The following is a 19,533-nucleotide window of genomic DNA, read 5'->3' on the forward strand; positions in this document are numbered from 1 at the left end:
GGTCTTGACTCAGCCTGGGGCTAGAGGACAGCCTTACAGCTGGCACTAATGTTCGGGTGCTTCTTTATGGCAGATCTGGCTGAGCTTCTCCTGTTAGGAAGCAGATTGCTCTCAAATTCAGTGTGGGGTTGGCGGTACAAGGAGCCTTTCTCCAGCCCTGAAGAACCTCTGCAGGAAGCAGCTGAGCATTCCCATTGTCTGCAGGCAGCAAGTAGCCAAAGCAGCCTGCTGTAGAGTGCTGCAGGCTGTGTAAGCCCCTTTGTGGCTCTGAATCCTGAACTGGGAAGAGGCTGGACCCCCTCTGGACAGCTGAAAAATGTGCCAGCTCCTAGTACATTGTCCTGTAACTTTAGCTTCTTTGGCAGCCTTACTAGAGACCTTCACGACGGACCCACTTGGCACTGCATGTGTCTTTAGCTAACTCCATCTTTATAGTTAGGGGTGAGCAGATCTGCTTAAGGAGCACAGTGGACCCACTTTGCACAAGGATTCAGAGCATAAGACAGGCCAGGATAAGACCCAGATGTTTCAAAAACATGCTCCCAAGGAGGCCATCCTCCACAGCCCTCTCACAGCAGTACTGAGCCCTGATGGAATCAGGTTACCAGGAGTTTTAGCCTTATAATGGTACCCATTTTATTATTACCCCTTCCTCTGCTCCCAGAAAACTGAACACCACAGCCCTGTTCAGAGGGATGATGGTGCTTCCAGCTTTGCAAGCATTCACTTCAGATCACTTGGAGTTGAAAACGTGGCACTGAATTTGTAGTTCTGACTGGCTGAACACAAACCCTCCTGAAAAACAGAAGCTGACTTAAGAAATAATGTAAATATTAAAAATGCAGAAGTTAATGGAGGGCAGATTTTTTAAAAGCCAATCTGAAGCTAAGACTTCCAGGAAGAGCTCACTCCTTATGTACAAAGAGAAGGAAAAGCCTTGGGGACTGTGGCACCACCAGCAGCACACAGGAAGGCAAAACCTGCACTGCGTTAGCCCCAGTCTATAAGCATTAAAAGTGGCAGGGACAGGGCCAAATCCAGGTTGCACAGTGCTGCAGCACAGCTGCCATCTGGCCCTGGCTGCAGACACCTCTTCAGTCTTGGTGCCGAATGATGTCTGCAGCCCTGGCCATCCTCCCACTTGCACTGTGCTGTTGCTTGAGAAGGTCTGCAGAGCTCAGCTTGCCATCAGCCCTGTGCCATGCTCCTGATGTTGACAATGCAAAGGGACCTGGGTCTGTTCAAAATGGAAAAGAGCATCTTTGAGATGACTAGAAGAAAGTTACAGAATTTATAGAAGGTTCTGGTAAAGATCTTGGATGGATATATTCATATTGCTAAAAGATTCGAACCTAAGGGGCTTTCAATTAAAGACTGGGGCACTCAGAGCTATCTTATCAAAGAGGTAATAAAATTATTGACTAAATCACTAACAAAGGCAACTGAAGCAACGAGTTTAAATTATTTCCACAAACTGTTCTCCAAGTGAAGGTTGTAGTGAGAGAGCCAGCAGTGCAATTAAACCAAATGAGGTCAAGCATGTTGGTCCTTAAGGCCTCTGCCTGCTCCTCAGATTCCTTTTGTTCTTATAATTCAATTATAAAGACCCCCCTCAAGAACCATTTAACTGTCTCGTAAAGCAGTTTGTAAACTTTTTTATTTTTCTGTAAATTGTCTCCTAAAAGTGGCTCTCAACATTTCAGGCAGCATGGAGCCTACCTGGGCTTCCCGGTGCCTTTTGTTCTCAGACATGCATGCACGTGGGTGTTCACAGGGGCCAGAGTCCTCCCGAGCGTCCCCAGCCCGTGCAATACATCCATGTCTGGAGGTGGCAGCTGCTAACAACTGTGTGATGGAGAACTGCATCAACTGGGATAGCTCTGTCTCTCATTCCCTCTTGTTCCATCCCCTTCCCCTCCAAGTTTTCTTTATCTTGTTTCTATATGGAGCAGAAAGAGGGAACTTGTGTGTGTGCCTAATTTCCTGCCCACTAGTTATGGATCCCAACCCTCAACATTGTAAGTGAGCAGGAAAGTCTGCTGGCCAGCAGATGCCTATGCAGATCCATTCATGTATAATTAAATGCTTTTAAGGTATAAGGATTTTTTTTTTTTACCCTTTATTTTTATCTCTTGGTAGAAATGTGTTTGCAAACCAGGGCTAGGTGGAATTTAGGTACCTTCCAAAAGCAAAGCACTTGCAGGCTGCAGTCTTGCTGTTCAGAGCTTGTAGGACTGCATCTCATGGTGCAATTTTTCCTGTCTAAAGAGGCAACCCCCATTTATTCACTCCTTTCAAGAAGGAGAGCATTTGAAGACTGAAACCACAATGACATTTCAATACCTATGGGAAGAGGATAGAAGTCCAGAAGGGATTAAAAATATTACTAAGAAGTTTAAGCAGAAAAGTCCAGTTTAGATCATGGCTTTAGAGGCTTGTATGACTGAAAAGGGCTTGGATTCCTGTCTGCATCATGAAGGACCTTGATACCTTTGTAAATTAGCCCCAGTGTGGCTGTGTTCAAAAGAGCCAGAAATAAGAGTCTAAGCCTCATGCCTAGAAATGTTCCTTTTAAAAAATACAAATCCACAAGTGGCAGCATCCTTTCTGTCCCCTGAAGTTCCAAATGAAAGATCTCAGCCCAGAGTTGAGTTGAATGCTAGGAGGAACTGTTTTAGCAGGAAGATAAATATTTATTCTTCCTCTATATTTCTATGTAATTACAGCTAAGACAGTTTGGTTGAGACATTGAAAGCAGGACTGACAGCTCTACTTTCTCAGGGAGAAAAGAGAAAGTGAATGTCTCCAAGGTCCTGCAGCAACAGAGTGATCTGTTCCCTCACTGCATCCCAACAGCAGCTGGGCAGCTATGTGGTCTGAAACCTGTCAGCCTCTGCTCTGTGGATCCTCACAGATTTGCCAGTCCCCCAACTCTACAGAGCAGGGTTTAGTGGGGTGCCTCCTGCCTTCCAGGAGGGATATGTACCCTGTTAGCAGCAACACTGAAATGACCATGGGTGTTAGAGATGAACCCAGAATCCACTTTGTGACTGATTCCTCCTACAAGGTGCACATCTTCCTCAGTTCATTAAAATCCTGTGCCTCCTTTCCCAGAGGAAAGAAACGCCAATACATGAAAGAGGAAGATAAGTTAATGCAACGTTCAGGTTGCAGAGCTAGAGATTTTGGAAATGCTGAGGTAAGATGCCTTGGTCGGTGCTAACTCAGCCACATAGCACACAGGCAGTGTAGCAGCCTCCTCTCACTAGTCACATGCACAGATTAATGGATTACCTTTATTAAAATAAGTCTCAAAGTATTGCTTCTTGCTAATCTGTCAAATTCTAGGTGTGCTGAGTGATTGTACTGCGGTGGCATCTAGCACAATGCCCAGGACTATTGTTCTCTCCAGGCACAGGACCTATAGATTGTATACATCTAAACTAGATGCAAGCCCAGTGGCACTTGCTGGATGGCAAAGGAGATATTTAGCTGAGAAGGTGATTTATTATTGTAAAAAAAAAAAATGAATGCAAAAAGTGAACTATTTCACAGCAAGCCGATACTGGCGAGAAGCCAGAACTGGCCTGGTTTCGCTTGGGGTGTGAATACATTTGATCATCTGTAAGTCAAAAGCTTTCATTTCAGAGGAAAGAGACAGTGTGTTGCAACAGACTTTGTAGTGATAAATATCAACTGGGCTACTTCTCTCCCAAAAGGGGTTTCCCACAGTCCTATAGTAATATACAGTTCAAAAGGCCATCCTGAGATTTATAGAGCTGTATATTCAAGAAATGGCTTATCAGTCTCTTCGCTCAGCTAAAGTGGATTTGACTCACAGCCTTCACAGTTCTGCATGACTGAGAAAGCAGCCACAGGTCCAGGGTGCCAGCAGGCCCGAGTGATTAGTGAACATGTGGCAGTTGGGTCACTCAGATTTGTACAAGCACTTAATCTACCAAGTCTTCAGTTGTGTGGCTAGATATTCTGGAAGCCTTGAAAAGTATTTGGCCAGGAGATCTGCTGATCAGATTAGAGGAAAAGGACAGAAATTCACTTAAATCAAGAGAGTCAGAGCAGCTGATGACAGTGCTGAATTTGGTCCTCTCCATGCATTTGTTAACTGTTCTCATATTGTCCAAAGAGCATTTCTGTTTCCTCCTTCTCTCTCCTCTCCTTTCTTCTCCTCTTTTATCCTCTCTTCTCCTCTCTCCATCTGAAGTCATGTTACCCAAGTTTTAACCCACTTGTACAGCAGTAGCTTTTACTTCTCAATGTCCCTTGAACACACCAAAATTCTTTCTTTGAAAACAGTAGGAAAACTTCCACTGATATTTTTAGGAATACTGTTTTGGCCCTTAATGAAGGGAATTCAGACCAAAAGACTCACTCTATAACAACCTTCACAAGTGTGTTTGAAGCCTCTGGATGAAGCACCATCTGTAAAGCACATCCTGAAGTCATTGCCCCCTTTACACTCATTCGGAGATCAGTGGAAGCTTTGAGTAAGAACTGAGCAAGGACTGCTGAAGTTGGCCTTATGTTGTACTGTTCTAACCTACATACCTGCTCTGTATTTGAAAATGCAAACCTCTCAATTTATTGAAAAAAGGTTTTCACAACTTTAAAAGCATATGGATATTAAAACAACAGCAAAAAAAATCCCATTAAAATGCATTACTCACCTGAAAATTATTCCTTGCTCTTGCACAGTTTAAATCTTTGGTAATGGGGTTTTCTCCTATCAGCAGCCACTATTTACCATGTTGCTTTTTACAGGGTTCTGCAACAAAAATGGAGGAAAATTACTAAGAAAAGCAACTTTACAGACTTGCCTGCATTCCTAGCTTCATATAAAGAATCTGCATTGATCCATTGGTGTTCTGCATATCTTCTGTTGTTCTGAGATTTGTTAAATGCAGGATTCATCTGCATCATTTACAGGCTTCCTATCCAATTTTAACTCTGCTCCCTGAAGGACTTTGAGGTGCCAAAATTTGGGAGCCATGTGGAAATGTTAGACTGTTTTAAATGAACTGGAATAACTGGCAGTAAGTTTCAATAGCAAATGTGTGAATTCAAGCATCTGTAAACAAAAGCTTGCACCTAGATTATCAGTCTGTTGATTCGCAGTCATTGGAACAATATGTAGAAGAGCAAGAGAAGTGGTTATTGAAGAACTTCCCAAGAATTTAATACATAAAAGACAAGACATAAAACAGGACTGCATAACATATGACCCATGAGCTTATGTAGCCTGCCAAGAACTTTCTTTGACCCATCATAATGCTCTAGTAAACAGACTTCTCTGGACTGCCTTCTTACACTTACCGCAGTACACAGCTGGAATGATGCTGAGCCTGCCTGGGGTTGGGACACATGGAGACTGCTAACTCTCAGCCATTTAATTAAGATCAAGAATGATTTTTCCTCTTGGTTACTTGTGGCAGTACTTCAGTTCTCCATGAGATAAATGCACAGGAATGTAATGGATAAGTAGCTAGATGGCATGGAGAGCTCTCATCTATCACAGACTGAATGTGTCTGCAAAAAGCACATATGGAAATAGAGGGCAGTTGCTGGGCTCAGTTTAGCACTTGTGAGACTTGAGCCAGATTTCTGCAGCTAATTCTGGGCTATGAAGTTTGAAAAGAGCAAAACTGGGGAGAGAGATTGGGGGGGGGGGGGGGCGGGGAGCACAGAGAGAGGGAGAGCTAAAGCACTAAGAGATTTAGGAAGCATGACCTGAGAGGCAAGGCAAGTTTGAAAGAACTGCCTACCTTATGTTTAGAAGAGTAATTAAGGAAGCTACAGGTCTCCAAAAGTGGTGTTTTTAATTTGTATTTTTATATGTCAACCATCAGTCCTTATGTTCACTAATACTAAGTAAGAGATAGCTGGCTGATTTATAGGATGGAGTGTTAGGGCTTCATCCCTGAGTATGTGGACAGCACACTGAGCAGGAGGGCAGGTTAAGAAAGGAGAATGTGGAATGCCAGAAAGGGAACACTTTTAGACTCAATCACACAGTCATTTCCCAGGTCTGAGCTATTACTTTTATTACCCTGTTTCCTCCACTCTCTGTCTGTTTGCACAAGTAGGTAGGATATGGAAAACGCTTTCTTGTGTCTCAAGAATTGCCACTGATTACAGCTTTACAAAGAGCTCAGGTTATCAATGCATCTTGAGGATCCATCCAGCCCTGTTTTCAGCCCAGACAGAAGTACTCACGCTTCACAGGATAGAATATGTGGAAGAATCAGCAGGGTTCTGCAGAAAATTTGCCAATTGTTTAGTACTAAATTAGTCATTTAAATTGTACTGTTGGGAAGACTGACGTTTCATGACCAAATTTAGGCCCCCTGAAATTAAGGGAAAATCTCAGTGAGACTAGGATTTGAATACAATAACTGCCATTGCTTTCCCACTCAAGAAAGAAGGGGGAAAGTAAAATCAAGTAAACAAACCCAAACTGCTGCCTTGAGCCTGAAGTCAGACACAGTCCTTTCTATGATTTGCAGAAGATAAGAATGCTCTCCTTTTTCTGTCTTTCTCTTTGCCTCCTGAAACTGGTAAGATCTTGGTGGCTTATTAATAGGCTTCCTGAAAGTGGCCCTTAGCCATCATGAACTACCCCAAAATAACTAGAAATTAATTAATCCAATGCCCCCAACTTGTCTGGAGAAAGAACAACTGGCATCAGACAGAATTGCTAGCCACTGTTTCAATATTAATACTTCAGAAATTCAAAGACTCTGAAAGTAGGTAACATCCACCACAGATCTTAACTGAGAAATAACCAATTAATTGTGGTGTTTTGGTTTGGGTTTTTTTTAAAAGCTCTTTTACTTCCATTCTAGAATCCCTGTAAAGAGATGTAGAGGAGAACAGGTACAGCAAAGCAAGAAACAGTTCCAAAGTGTCCAAATTACAATGAGAAATGTTGCAGGTTCGGTTCTCTTGAGGGGGTGAGGGGGGATGGAAATTCATACTCTGAATCTTCCATGAATAACACAGGTAAACTAATTTGGTTGGTTGGAGTGTTTTGGTTTTGGTTGGTTGGTTGTTGGTTTTCTTTACTCTCAGGCTTATTAATTTGATCTCTGGCTTCTTTTCACAGTATCACAGTATCACAGTATAACTTAGGTTGGAAAGGACCTCGAGGATCATCAAACCCAACCTATCAACACAGACCCCATGACTAGACCATGGCACCAAGTGCCACGTCCAATCTCCTCTTGAACGCCTCCAGGGATGATGACTCAACCACCTCCCTGGGCAACCCGCTGCAATGACGAATGACTCACTCGGTGAAGAACTTCCTCCTCACCTCGAGTCTAAACCTCCCCTGGCGCAGCTTGAGACTGTGTCCCCTTGTTCTGGTGCTGGTTGCCTGGGAGAAGAGGCCAACCCCTTCCTGGCTACAACCACCTTTCAGGTAGTTGTAGAGGGCAATGAGCCTCCTCTTCTCTTTCAGTTCCCACGTGTAGGGCAGAAAAGCTGAGCCTCCTCTTCTCCTCTTCTCTTTCAGTTCCCACATGTAGGGCAGAAAAGCTGAGCATCACCAGCAGAGACTGAGATGTGAAGTACTTCGCAGTTTTCATCTTTATTTCTTTTTGGATGTTGCCATCTTTACATTTCACTTAAGATGGCATCCAGTGGAGTTCCTACTCTTTTAGGGGTTTTGAATAGCTTGCTGATGCTCCAGCATCTTGTTTTCTAACATTATAAATTGAGCCTGTCAGGAAAACTTCAAAGCAATACGACAGCTGATGTTTGAAACCGTGCTTAGAAAAAGACATTTTAGAGACACGTGTCACCCTCAGAACCTCGGTGAGCAAAGCTTTGTCTGCAGTTGGCAGAAAAATGAGATCATTTGATTATTTTATATGAGTGTCAGTGTTATGTCATTCCACTCCCAGATACAGTCACTCACCTCCTGGTTTGGCTGATCCATTCTTCACGATTTCAGAATCATGAGGATGTTATATTTACAACACATACATGTCACCACTTGAAAGCATATACACTGATGTTGGGAATAATGCATAAAATGGTTATTGCCAACAAAGTGAGCATAAGAAGTACTTCCACAGTGGTTCTGAACATTTGAAGTTGGTAATGGAATTTAAAAATTAAATCTCTAACCAGCTTTAGTTTACAAAAGAAGTTTTTGATATTTTCACTCAGAGTATCCTTGCTTTTCAGAGCTATATTTATTAACAGCCATTCAGATAAATACCAAAAACCTAACACTGCAGGGATAAATCATATTGGGCACAGATGAGTAATGCACAAGGATTAAAACCAATTTGCCACTGTTCCAGGCACTGAGGATTAATCCTGGTCTGGCCTGCAAGTAACAGGCCCCTGGCTTTCAATGAGATAATAATTTGATCCATGCGATTGCTTCTGTCTCCTTCTTTGATATTGCTCTAAGTGCCTCTTCTTCTTTAATCCAAAACAACTGAGATAGAAAGGAAACCCCACATATGTTTTTACAAGAAAAAGGCAATATATAATGCTAAAAAAATGTTTCATCAAAGGTGCAACAATTTAAAATGCAAAACAGACACTAGAGAGGTGACAAACTCAAGTTCTTAGTGGTTTTGTTTAAGAGCTTTCAAGTATTCATTTGCCAGGAATTCTTGTTTAATTTTTCCTCTGTATTCAGTTAGCCATATTCAGTTCTCTTTTATGTCCACTTCTCATGAATCACCTCACAGATGGACTTCTACAAGTGCATCCCTTTGGGGAAAGTAAATTTTAAGTCATAATAAGAACATAAGACCTGCCATGCTGGATCAGAGCAAAGGTCTCTCTAGTCCACACCCTGATTCTGGCAGTAGCCAAGAGCGGTGTATTAGTTTGTAGCAGCAATAGCTTTGATCTTTCAGTGAGTATTAAGTTGGTGAGTAAGCAGAAAATGAAAAGAAATCCCAAGAGCAGAGCATTCCAAAACTCAGAAGAAACAGGCAGTGAAACCACTATTCCCTGTGCCTTTAAGGTCTGTCTCACAAGGAAGGTGTCAGGCTGATCAGCTGGAGCCGAGATGTTGCCCTCAGGGAACAACTGGGATTGCTGAGATTTAGCCAGTGTTGAGTACCAAAGGCATTTCTTTGTTTTGTTCTCTTGCCCAGCAAGATACAAGTACTTTGGGGTATTGCAGCCGGTTTTTCTGCTGCAAAATGAAAGTATGTCACTAAACTCTAGCAATGTGAATGAACCATGGAAAAGAACTGGCTGGAGGAAGGAGAATGCAGAGTGGATACCAGGAGGTCAGTGTGGACACAGTTTGAGTGCTAGCAGTGGTGAGTGGTTCTATCAAAGGGAATAGTTTAAGGTTAGGTACACAACACACCATCAATATCTACAGCCTGTTCTACTCTCATTTGCTGAGGAAGACTTCCATTTGTTCCAGTGAGATTGGAGTTAAAAGTTCTCAGGATTTAGCTCATCTTTTTAATTGCCTCTGTCTCAAATTGCATTTGTGATAATAACAGCTCTCCTGGAAACCCAACAGGAACTTGAACATATTGTGAGTAAATTAAATTATTGTGTAAATAATAAAGTTTAGATCTACTGGTTATTGCACAAAAGCCTACTTACTTCTTGTATGTATTTTGTGTAACCTTCCTGCTTTAGGAAAACTTGGGGGGGGGGGGGGGGGGGAAGGTGTTTAACCTGCCAAAAATCTGCAAGCATTTCTGATAATTTGTTGATCAGCATTAGGTTCATTAAATCTATGCACTTAATTATCTAATTAATTCAGAGGCAGGTTTGTAATCAGTGATGAAATGTTTAAGATTCTTCTGCTCTGGCCTCCATAACCTCCTGCAGCTCATTAGAAAAGCTAATCAGATTGAATTTTCCACCATGCTGTTTATTGTAGCCCTAATGGAAGACAATCACTTTAAAATTACACACTTGGCAGGTAATTTCTAAAAGCCATAAGCCATGGAAGCTCCGTTCTCCTTGGGCTCTCTGTCTCTCTTTACTAGGGTAAGGTAAGTAATGGTGATTTCTGTTAGAATTTGGAGGCTTATTTTGCAGTGCAGAATGAAAAATACTTTTGTCTCTACCATGTTTGTCACCTGGGAGCCCTTTCAGAGATCATTGGTAATGTGTGATGAGTTTGTTTTGAAGCTCAGATGATTTTCCTACTCTATGATTTGATTGTTCAAAGCACTAAGAACTTTCTTCATCTGATTTTTGTCTTGGGATGAACAACAGTAGTAAAAAGACTAGGACAAGATTTTGGTCTCCATGTTTCACAGCTCACTTATAAACCCTGTTGTGCTGGAGCTTTCTGAAGTAAGTTACTAGTATGATCTGAAGGAAAATTATGGCAGCATATCATGACAAAGAACCAGAACTGAAGGTGACCTAAAATACAGAGCATTCTTACCTTTTTAATAATGTAATTTTTGTGAATTATGAGAAGAGCTGACCGCAGAAGTTGACAGTCATCTCTTGCACTGCCAATGCTCCTGCCACTTCTCTGGTTTTCTGAAGGGTAGCTGAGTTGGGCAATGCAGCAGGGACAGTCAACAACCAAGTGAGGAACGCTGTTATTCCACTTATTGTAGAAAAGATCCTTTCCATAAAGCAAATGGGAAGAGCCATGGGCTGGGAGACAGACCAGTCCAATGTGGCATCTGTTATTGCATTACTTTCTTTTTCAGCCTGGCTCAGCACTGCTCTGGGTGATTTCCACTGAGCCAGGATGTGCCCTCCCCAGTGGCAGGCAGCCCAGTTTATAGCTAATACTCAACAGAACAGAGCACAGCTCACTTTCCTGCCAGTTGCTGCAAGCTGGTATCTAACCTGTTTTGTGGCTGCTGACCCATGGCTGAGCCTGACTTTCAGGAAGCTGTATGATGCCCTCCCTCCTTCCTAGCAGGTGCTGCTAAACCAGTCAGCTCCTGCCATCCCCATGGCTTCCTTACAAATGGCACAGAAGCCACCACCAAGCTGCCTCTGCTACTGCCCCTCCTTTTCTTCACCTCTGACTTCACCAAGCCTATATTTGTGACCATTGCTAGCTCTAGAGCACCACATGGTTCCTGGAACTCTTGGTTGTCAAAAAGCCTTTAGGGAATTCTCCAAACCCTTTCTCTATCGCTTCAGCTCACTATCTTTAGTAAAGTTCATGGTGGTAAAAGATGAGGTCTCTACACCTTGTTCAGCAATTAGTGTTGTAATGAAACATACTCTATAGCAGTGGGCTGGCCCCATCAAAGAATTTTAAGGATTGGAAACAATCTTTCTAGAGTTTCTTTGTAACAATGAGTTTCATGTTGCTTTTCAGTGCCAGTAGTGTTGTCATCTGGCCCCTCTTCCTCTATGCTCAACTTCAGATATTTTGTTGTAACATTCAAAGTACTTTAAAAGCTCGGGGAGTTTGGTGTTTGATCTGTTTCATTGGGGTGTGTTTGTTTGTTTTTAATTAAAGTAACACTTCCGGAATGAAGTGTTTCTAAATATATTCCTCCGAGGAATGATCACTTAACTTTCAAGTTTGGCTCAGAACTGTGCCTTGCTTTTTACACAGGCTTTTGCCAGCTGGAGCCAGGTATGAAAATGTGCATCAAACGGGGGGGCGGGAAGGAAGAAAAATCACTTCTGGTAAAATAGAGATCGGTTACGGTTCTCATCATCGCAGCTGTGAGAAGCCCAAGCCCTGTAACACAAGGACCAGCCCCGCTCATGTCGCAGCCGCTGAGCACCTGCGAGCGCTGGCAGCCCGCGGGTGGCAGCGCAGCCGTGCGCGTTGTGCGGGCTCTGCTGCCACCTCATGGCGTCCCCGGCACCGCTGCGGCCGCACGCCGCAGGTCCGCCTTCTGCCTGGGCTGCGGGGCTTTGACAGCAGGGTTTCCTTTTGTTTCCTTTTTCTCTTTTTATCAAAGCAGTCTAGCAAAGGACTGAGTGTCAGCGAGCGATACTGATTCTTGTCACCACAGGCAGGGGTTAGGGACAGCTTCTAAGACATCCAGCAGTTAGGAAAGCAGTCGTTTGCCACTAGTAAGCTTCAGATTGCTGTACTGTCCACCTCCCTGCAAAACTAGCTGTGGCTCACAGACTGAGAGGGTTGACAAAGCATGTTCCAAATTTCTGACAGGTCTTTAGGCAGTCAGACAGGTAGGAGCTTTCTTACCTTTGCTCTCCTCATTCTCTTTCCAGTCCCAGTGGGGAGGGAGAGAGTACCTGTGCAGTGTTTAGCTGCTTGCCAGGATCAACCCTCAGCAACAGTGTCTGCAAGCGCTGTGCTCACAAGGGAGAGAACTGGCACAGAGGGTGAGCAGACATGGGATGTGCTGGGTCAATAATGAGACTGGGTAGTGCCTGGATATGGGAGTCCTGGCACACCCAGATACTAAATTTACCCCAGCATTGGTGAACTACTGGACTTGCTGTTGTTTCAATCTAGATAACTGTACTGTTTATGAGTATTTGTGACTGTGCTGTTATTTAGACATAAACAATTTGTCTGTAAAGTGATTGGTCTGGTGTTTGTTACTGTATCCTGAATTATAACCCAGAAGAGACACCTAAAAGGCTAACACCAACACAGCCCTCCCACCCCAAAACCAGGGCAGGAGAGAGAGCAAGTCCTCAGGCAGTGAGGCCTGCCTCTCTGTACTCAAGAGAGACATCAAGATATCTACAACAGCATGCAGTCATGTGGTAGTCTAGGACATGGCACACGCTTCTCAGCTGTTCTGTTTCTTGGATTACTCTGAGAGGGGTGCACCACTGGCTCCTCAGGCTTTTGCAGTGAGAGGTGCTCTTTTCCAGTGTGATATTCAGAGTCTCTAGTACTGTGTGACCCTATTCCTGCTAGGGCTGATAGACACTAGTGCAGTATGAATAGAAAACTTGCAGGGTAAAGTTCACAGTGGAGTTGCTTTAATACCTGATACCCCTTTAATACCCCTTACCATCTGTACATCAGTTTGCAGCACCACACTTAAACAGTTACTGTTGAAACAGTGCAATTTGGCAATTATCTTCTTAAAGCTCTTTTTAAATATTTTTCTACCCAAATCATGTTGGTGCAGTTACATAGCCATGAGAGACTGTGAATTTCTTCCCCTTCCATCCATTTGAAAAACAAAGTTAAGAAGGGAAGAAATCAGTCATCAGCTGCATCATCTGGAGTACTAAAAGAGCTTGGGCGTCTACTAGTGCTTGTGCAGAGCTAACTTGAGCTGGAGTCTATACTGTTGTACAAAAGGGATCAACAGAATTTCACCATCCCCCACCCCCTTTATTCTTCTTGGGGGGCAAAAAGGGACTTAGTGTATTTAGTTTTTCATCAACAGTTAAGATCTATTGCACTCAAGAGGAAAGGGGTCTGCACTGGACAGAATCACTCTAACAAAGTGCATGACATGCAAAATGCAGGAGGAAGAAAATTAATTTATCATTCTGTTGTGGATACTTAGCTGACAGAACAAATGTCAGATAACAATCATCATGCATAATTAATGGCTTTTAAATGCTTGTCATTAGAGATCCAAGAAACTGACAGGAAAAGAAAACCTACACAAAAACTTTAGTTTGTTTGTTGGCAATTTTATAGGCTGGAAGATTGTCCACACCAAAATAAAATTATATATATATATATATAAATTAAGCTATCTTCAGTTTTAAAAATCCATTTTAGCTGTAACACTGCCACTGGAGAGGCATATCATGGCTTATGGCATTAATTACTTTTGTAGTTTTTTTCTGTTACTTGCTTCTGGAGATGAACTTTGCCCTTGTGGATTGTAGGTAGATCCCTTTAATGTGTTTTGAATTAACTAGAATCGGTTTGAAAGCTTAATTCTGTCTATATTCCACAAGCCAGCATATCCAAGGAATCCAAAGGAAGGAGTGTCCTGTTGGACGAGAAGAAAGGTCCAGCTAGCCCACTGCTTTCTCCCTGTCTGCGGCAGCAGAGGACCCAGCATGCAGCCCAGGGTCATAGTATCATAGTATCAGTCAGGGTTGGAAGGGACCACAAGGATCATCTAGTTCCACCCCCCCTGCCATGGGCAGGGACACCCCACACTACATCAGGCTGGCCAGAGCCTCATCCAGCCTGGTCTTAAACACCTCCAGGGATGGGGCCTCAACCACCTCCCTGGACAACCCATTCCAGGGCTTCACCACTCTTATGGTGAAGAACTTCCTCCTCATGTCCAGCCTGAATCTCCCCACCTCCAGCTTCATTCCATTCCTCCTAGTCCTATCACAACCTGAGATCCTGAGAAGTCCCTCCCCAGCCCTCCTGTAGGCCCCCTTCAGATACTGGAAGGCCACAATTAGGTCACCTCAGAGCCTTCTCCAGACTGAACAGCCCCAACTCCTTCAGTCTGTCCTCATAGGAGAGGTGCTCCAGCCCTCTGCTCATCCTTGTGGCCCTTCTCTGGACACCCTTCAGCACATCCATATCCCTCTTGTAATAGGGGCTCCAGAGCTGGAGGCAGTACTCCAGGTGGAGTCTCACCAGAGCTGAGTAGAGGGGGAGAATCACCTCCCTTGACCTGCAGGTCTCTTCACCTCATCCTCCCAAGCACCCGTAATGACAACTAGGCATCAATTAGAGATGTTAGCTGATGATTCCATGACTTTCTTCTTTTTTCCAGTCTGTTTATAAACCTGTTGCCCAGTCTGAGTTTCTTTCAGAACCTGCTGACTATAGCTTTTACTCCAGCCTGTGGTAGGGAGTTGCAGGCGTTAATTACCTGCTGTGAGAAAATGCTCTGTCTCCTGGCTGTTTGTACTGCCCAATTGGTCTCACTGTGTCCACCTGCACTCCAGTATTGTCAGATCTGACAGACAACAACTGCATATTCACTTTAGTCACTACTGCCTTTATGATTTCATAAGCCTTGATCACACCTTTTTTTAACCTTCTCTGCAGATGGGAGGGCCTCAGCCATTTTAGTCTCTCTTAAAAGAGTACTATTCCACCCTCTTGATCATTGCCTCTGTCCTTCTCTTTACCTTCCCTAATTCTGTTGCATTCTGTGTCCCTATCATATGAAGGACACAGAACTGTTGCAGCAAGTCCAGAGAAGGGCACAAAAATGATCCAAGGGTTGGAACATTTCTGCTATGAGAACAGGCTGAGGGAGCTGGGGTTGTTCAGCCTAGAGAAGGCTCTGGGGGGGACCTTAGAACTGACTTCTGATAGCTGAAGGGATCCTACAGGAAGGCTGCAGAGGGACTTTTCTTCATAAAGGTGTCCAGCAATAGGACAAAGGGGAATAGTTTGAAGCTGAGGGAGAGCAGGGTCGGATGGGATTTTAGGAAGAACTTCTGTATGAGGGTGGTGAGACTCTGGAATAGGCTGCCCAGGGAGCCTATGGATGCCTCCTCCCTGGGGGTGTTCAAGGCCATGCTGGATGAGGCCTTGAACAGCCAAGCCTAGGTGAGAGGTATCCCTGGCCCATGTCAGGGAGATTGGAGTAGATGACCTCTGAGCCAACCTAAGCCATTCTATGATTCTTGATGTGTATAGACCTGTTGATCTTGTAAGCAACATGTTGGGGTGCCAAGATTTCATACAGCAACAAAATTATTCTTTCCTCCTCCCCTTCAGTTTTCATGAGTCTTTTTTTTTTTCTTTCAGATGGCCACCTTGTAACAGTACAGCAACTAGATTTTTTTTTCCTGATAGTTTTAAGAGAGAGCTGGGCTGTTGTGGCTCAGAAAGTTTCTTCAGAAAGTCTACTTACACAATTTCTTTTCTGAGCTCGAACACTTCCTTAAAACAGTGAAAATGTGATAGAAAGTTATCTTTGAGAGTGGGCAGGCATAAATATAGTGTCCAGTCTGTTGAAGATATTGCAAGCTAAGCACTAAAATGTGTATGTCAGGGTGCTGGAGCCCTGGAGCAGGCTGCCCAGAGAGGTTGTGGAGTCTCCTTCTCTGGAAACTTTCAAAACCTGCTTGGATGTGTTCCTGTGTTACCTGCCCTAAGTGGTCCTCCTCTGGCAAGGGAGTTGGACTGAATGATCTTTCAAGGTCCCTTCCAACCCCTAACACTGTGATTCTGAACACTCTTAATAGTCAAGTAAAAGAGTGGACACCATCTGGAAACTACAAAAATGAAGAAGCATCTGCAAAACTCAGTCTGACTAATGACCTGGGTATTGTTGCTAACAGGAGGTCACAGAATCACAGAATACATCTGGTTAGAAGAGACCTCAAAGCTCATCCACTCCAACCCTCAACCCAGCACTGAAGGGTCAACACTAAACCATGTACCCAAGCACCAGGTCCACACATTGCTTAAATACTTCCAGGGATGGTGACTCCAGCACTGCCCTGGGCAGACCATTTCAATTTCTATGAAGAAATATTTCCCAGCATCCAGTCTGAACCTCCCCTGCTGCGGCTGATGACATGTCTGAAAGGAAATTCCTCCAAGACTGTATGACAGCATCATGGCCACCAACAACCAGCATCCAAGAGTGATCCAGAACCATGAGTTTGTAAACAAGATCAGTGTTGCACTGTGGGATGTGCTCTGCATCCAGTCTGAAGATAGATATTGGCAGGAGGTATATGAAATGTGACCAGTTCTGTGGAAATTTCTCAAAGCCCCTGCTGTAATAAAGGATTTCTGCAATTTGTGAGGGCAGCTACAGTCAACAACACTTGCTTCAGAACTGGCTGGGCTATTGTTAGTGATAGTGTGGGTGGTGATTCTTGCCTTGCCAAAGGAAATGCAGATTATCTTATAATTCTCCCAGGTACTTCTGACTCTCTCTTACAAGCTCTAGAATGATGGATTAAAATTATAGATAGGAAATGCAGAATGCCTTGTGGTGCTTTAGTAGTTTCTTGTGTGAAGCAGCTATGTGCCTCTTGGTGGGGGGCGGGAACAAACTACACAACAAAACCCCAAATAAACATGTTTAGAGATTATGATGGTCTTGGAAGAGTATGCAGACAAATAAAGATAAGGACAGAATTTTGGCAAATAAAGAAATGAAGACAGTGTCTGAAGCAACTTGGGTTTTGTAGCCACAAAGAGGGTGGGAATAACCCTAGCAAAACTGCTTGTGCCTCCTGGCTCCTGAAGGCTCCCCAGGCTTGCAGGTGCCCAGCAGCAGGCAAAAGCAAAGATCAGAGTTGGGCATTAATCCCATGGGTCTCTTTCTTTTTCCGTCGCCACTGGTTTGCTGGCTTTGCAGAAGTGGTCACATCAACTTTGTACCCATGCAGGGTGTTGTGTGTCTCATCACCAGCCATGCCACAACATCAGCCATGTCAGAAAAAGCAAAGCTGCACGTGACGTGGCCACTGCACTGGGCACCAAACAAGGAGGGAAAAGTGACAGACCAGAGTGATGTGATGTTTGAAAGACTTCTCCTTGGCCAATCAAGCTATCCTGTACCAGCAGCAGCCATGCCATGGAAATGAATTGGTGCTGGTGAAGGTATCATGACTGTGTGGGTCTGGATTTACCTGTGGGATACATGCAACAAGTGACAGCACAAGAGGAAATGGCCTCAAGTTGTGTCAGAGGAGGTTCAGGTTAGATATTGGGACAAATTTCTTCACAGACAGGGCTCTTAAGCATTGGAACAGGCCGCCCAGGGAAGTGGTGGAAACAGACAGGGTGGATGTGGTGCTGAGGGATGTGGTTCAGTGATAGTGGCTTAGCAGTAGTGGTGGGATTGTGAGCTCTAGGCAAGTGGTTGGACTTGATCTCAAAGGTCTCTTCCAACCTCAACAGTTCTATGGTTCTGTATTTGTAGACATCTGGAAAATAAATTGTAAGAACTGTTCTGCCAGGTTTCCATGGTATCAGATTCAGGTATTTCTACATTTCAGAATCATATCTGAACTAGCCCATTTGTCAGATATCAGCATTTTTAAATCATCATCATCCTCTCAGTACCTGCCTGGCATGTGTGTAACTCCACCAGACAGTCAGCACGCACCTTTGCTTTAGGTCTCTCTGCTAAACTTCAGCAGGATGGGCTGCCTCTGCCACTTTCAGTTTCCTCTGGCTCCATTTTCCTTGAGTAAAATGAATAATCTTTAAGTATCTGATAGAATAAAGTTATGACAATCTTCAAACATGTTTAACATCATAACTGTTAACAAACCATTTCATAATACCCATCTGAAGCAGGTGAGTATTAAGTTGGTTCTTGGTGATGCTGTGTAGCTTCCTTGATTAACAAATGTTGATTGAGTTTTGGAGCAATAAGCACTATATTAATGGAAAATATTGACTATCCCTCAGAGCACCATTTTAAGGTAAGATACTAAAATCCTGTGCTTCAGAATTAACAGCTGTTGTTGCATTGTTACAAGCTGTTGAAAACCTTCTGTAATAGCCACATTATCTTCTTCAGGTTGTCTGAGTCTGTAATGCTTACTTTAGAGTTTAGCATTTTTACAGGTGACATGTTCCATAGAGCAAGCGAGGACATAAACCAACAGGAAGCAGAAGGGAAGGGCAAATAAGGCAACACATTATTGGAGTCAATCGTGAGTACACCAACTCAACTGGGAATGTTTTAGGGAGTCAGGTGCCTGGACACAGATATCTGGTGGCATTTTAGATGTCACATAATATAGTAACTTATGTCCTGTGCCCTAGCTGCTAGCCCTGTGTCTTGGACACCTTAGGGCACCTGACGTGACACTGGATGCCTTTGGTTAGACATCTGAACTGCTCCTACAGTGGTTGCTAGAGGCCAGCTGGGGAGGATCAGAGCTGGAAAGGAGTTGCAATTAAAGCACACATGGCAACTTACAGTCTTGATTAAAACTGACAGTGACATTATCTCCTCTTCCAGAGCTTTCTTTTCTCTAAGGGATTCTGGCTGGCCACAGCAGACTGGAAGCTCAGGAGCAAGGCTGAGTTAAACTGGTCTCGGGAAAGCCGCTGATGGAATTTGAGAGGTGGGAGCAGCTCTGGGATGGCTGCTCTGGTCAGGTACCTCTTCTGGAAGCTCTCTCTCTGCCCTTTTCAGAGTATTTTAAGAAACTATGAAACAAAGGTTGTAAAGGCCTCTAAATGGAGTGTGAGCTTGCATGATGAAACCTGCAACTGCATGTGGTTGTCCTTCCCTAGAAGGAAGCCAATGCCGAATTTGGGCTGATGCGCAGTAACTAAAATAATACACACCAGTATTTTAAAGCATTGGTGATTTAGAAATATATTCGGACAGAAGACCGAATATCGGAGGAAGGCCGGCAACTGGTCCTCAGAGAGGATGCTGCAGGAGTCTTCGCCGCCTAAGGGCTCGCCAGGCCGCAGCAGGTCTGAGCGTGGTGGGCTGTGGGCCGGCGCGGAGCCTCTCCTGCCTTCCCGCCCTACACCGGCACCGCCCGAGCCGCTGTGAGGAACACGGCCTTGCGCTCGCGCCCCCTCCCCGGCTCTGACAGGGACGCGGGGGACTGGGGGCGCGGGGCGCCGGAGTCGCGCGCGGCCCGTCCAACAGGGCGGGCCCGAGCCGGTCCTCGCCTAGCCCTGCAGCCCCGCCCCTACCCACCAGCCCCAGGAAGCGCAGG

General features: G+C 44.3%; 1 long non-coding RNA gene across 1 annotated transcript; it reads right to left on the reverse strand.

Moving 5' to 3' along the window:
• Positions 1-1,892: 1,892 nt before the first annotated feature.
• Positions 1,893-18,835, reverse strand: LOC137450504 (uncharacterized). Its single transcript, XR_010989593.1, has 4 exons — positions 18,774-18,835; positions 17,949-18,027; positions 4,686-4,783; positions 1,893-1,939 (listed from the first exon to the last, which is right to left on the reverse strand). It is a non-coding gene; the product is annotated as an uncharacterized lncRNA (long non-coding RNA).
• Positions 18,836-19,533: the final 698 nt, after the last annotated feature.

The sequence above is a fragment of the Melanerpes formicivorus genome, unplaced genomic scaffold (genome assembly GCF_026170545.1).
Source record: "Melanerpes formicivorus ecotype bairdi unplaced genomic scaffold, bMelFor1.0.p_v2 SCAF_36, whole genome shotgun sequence".
Classification (NCBI taxonomy): domain Eukaryota; kingdom Metazoa; phylum Chordata; class Aves; order Piciformes; family Picidae; genus Melanerpes; species Melanerpes formicivorus.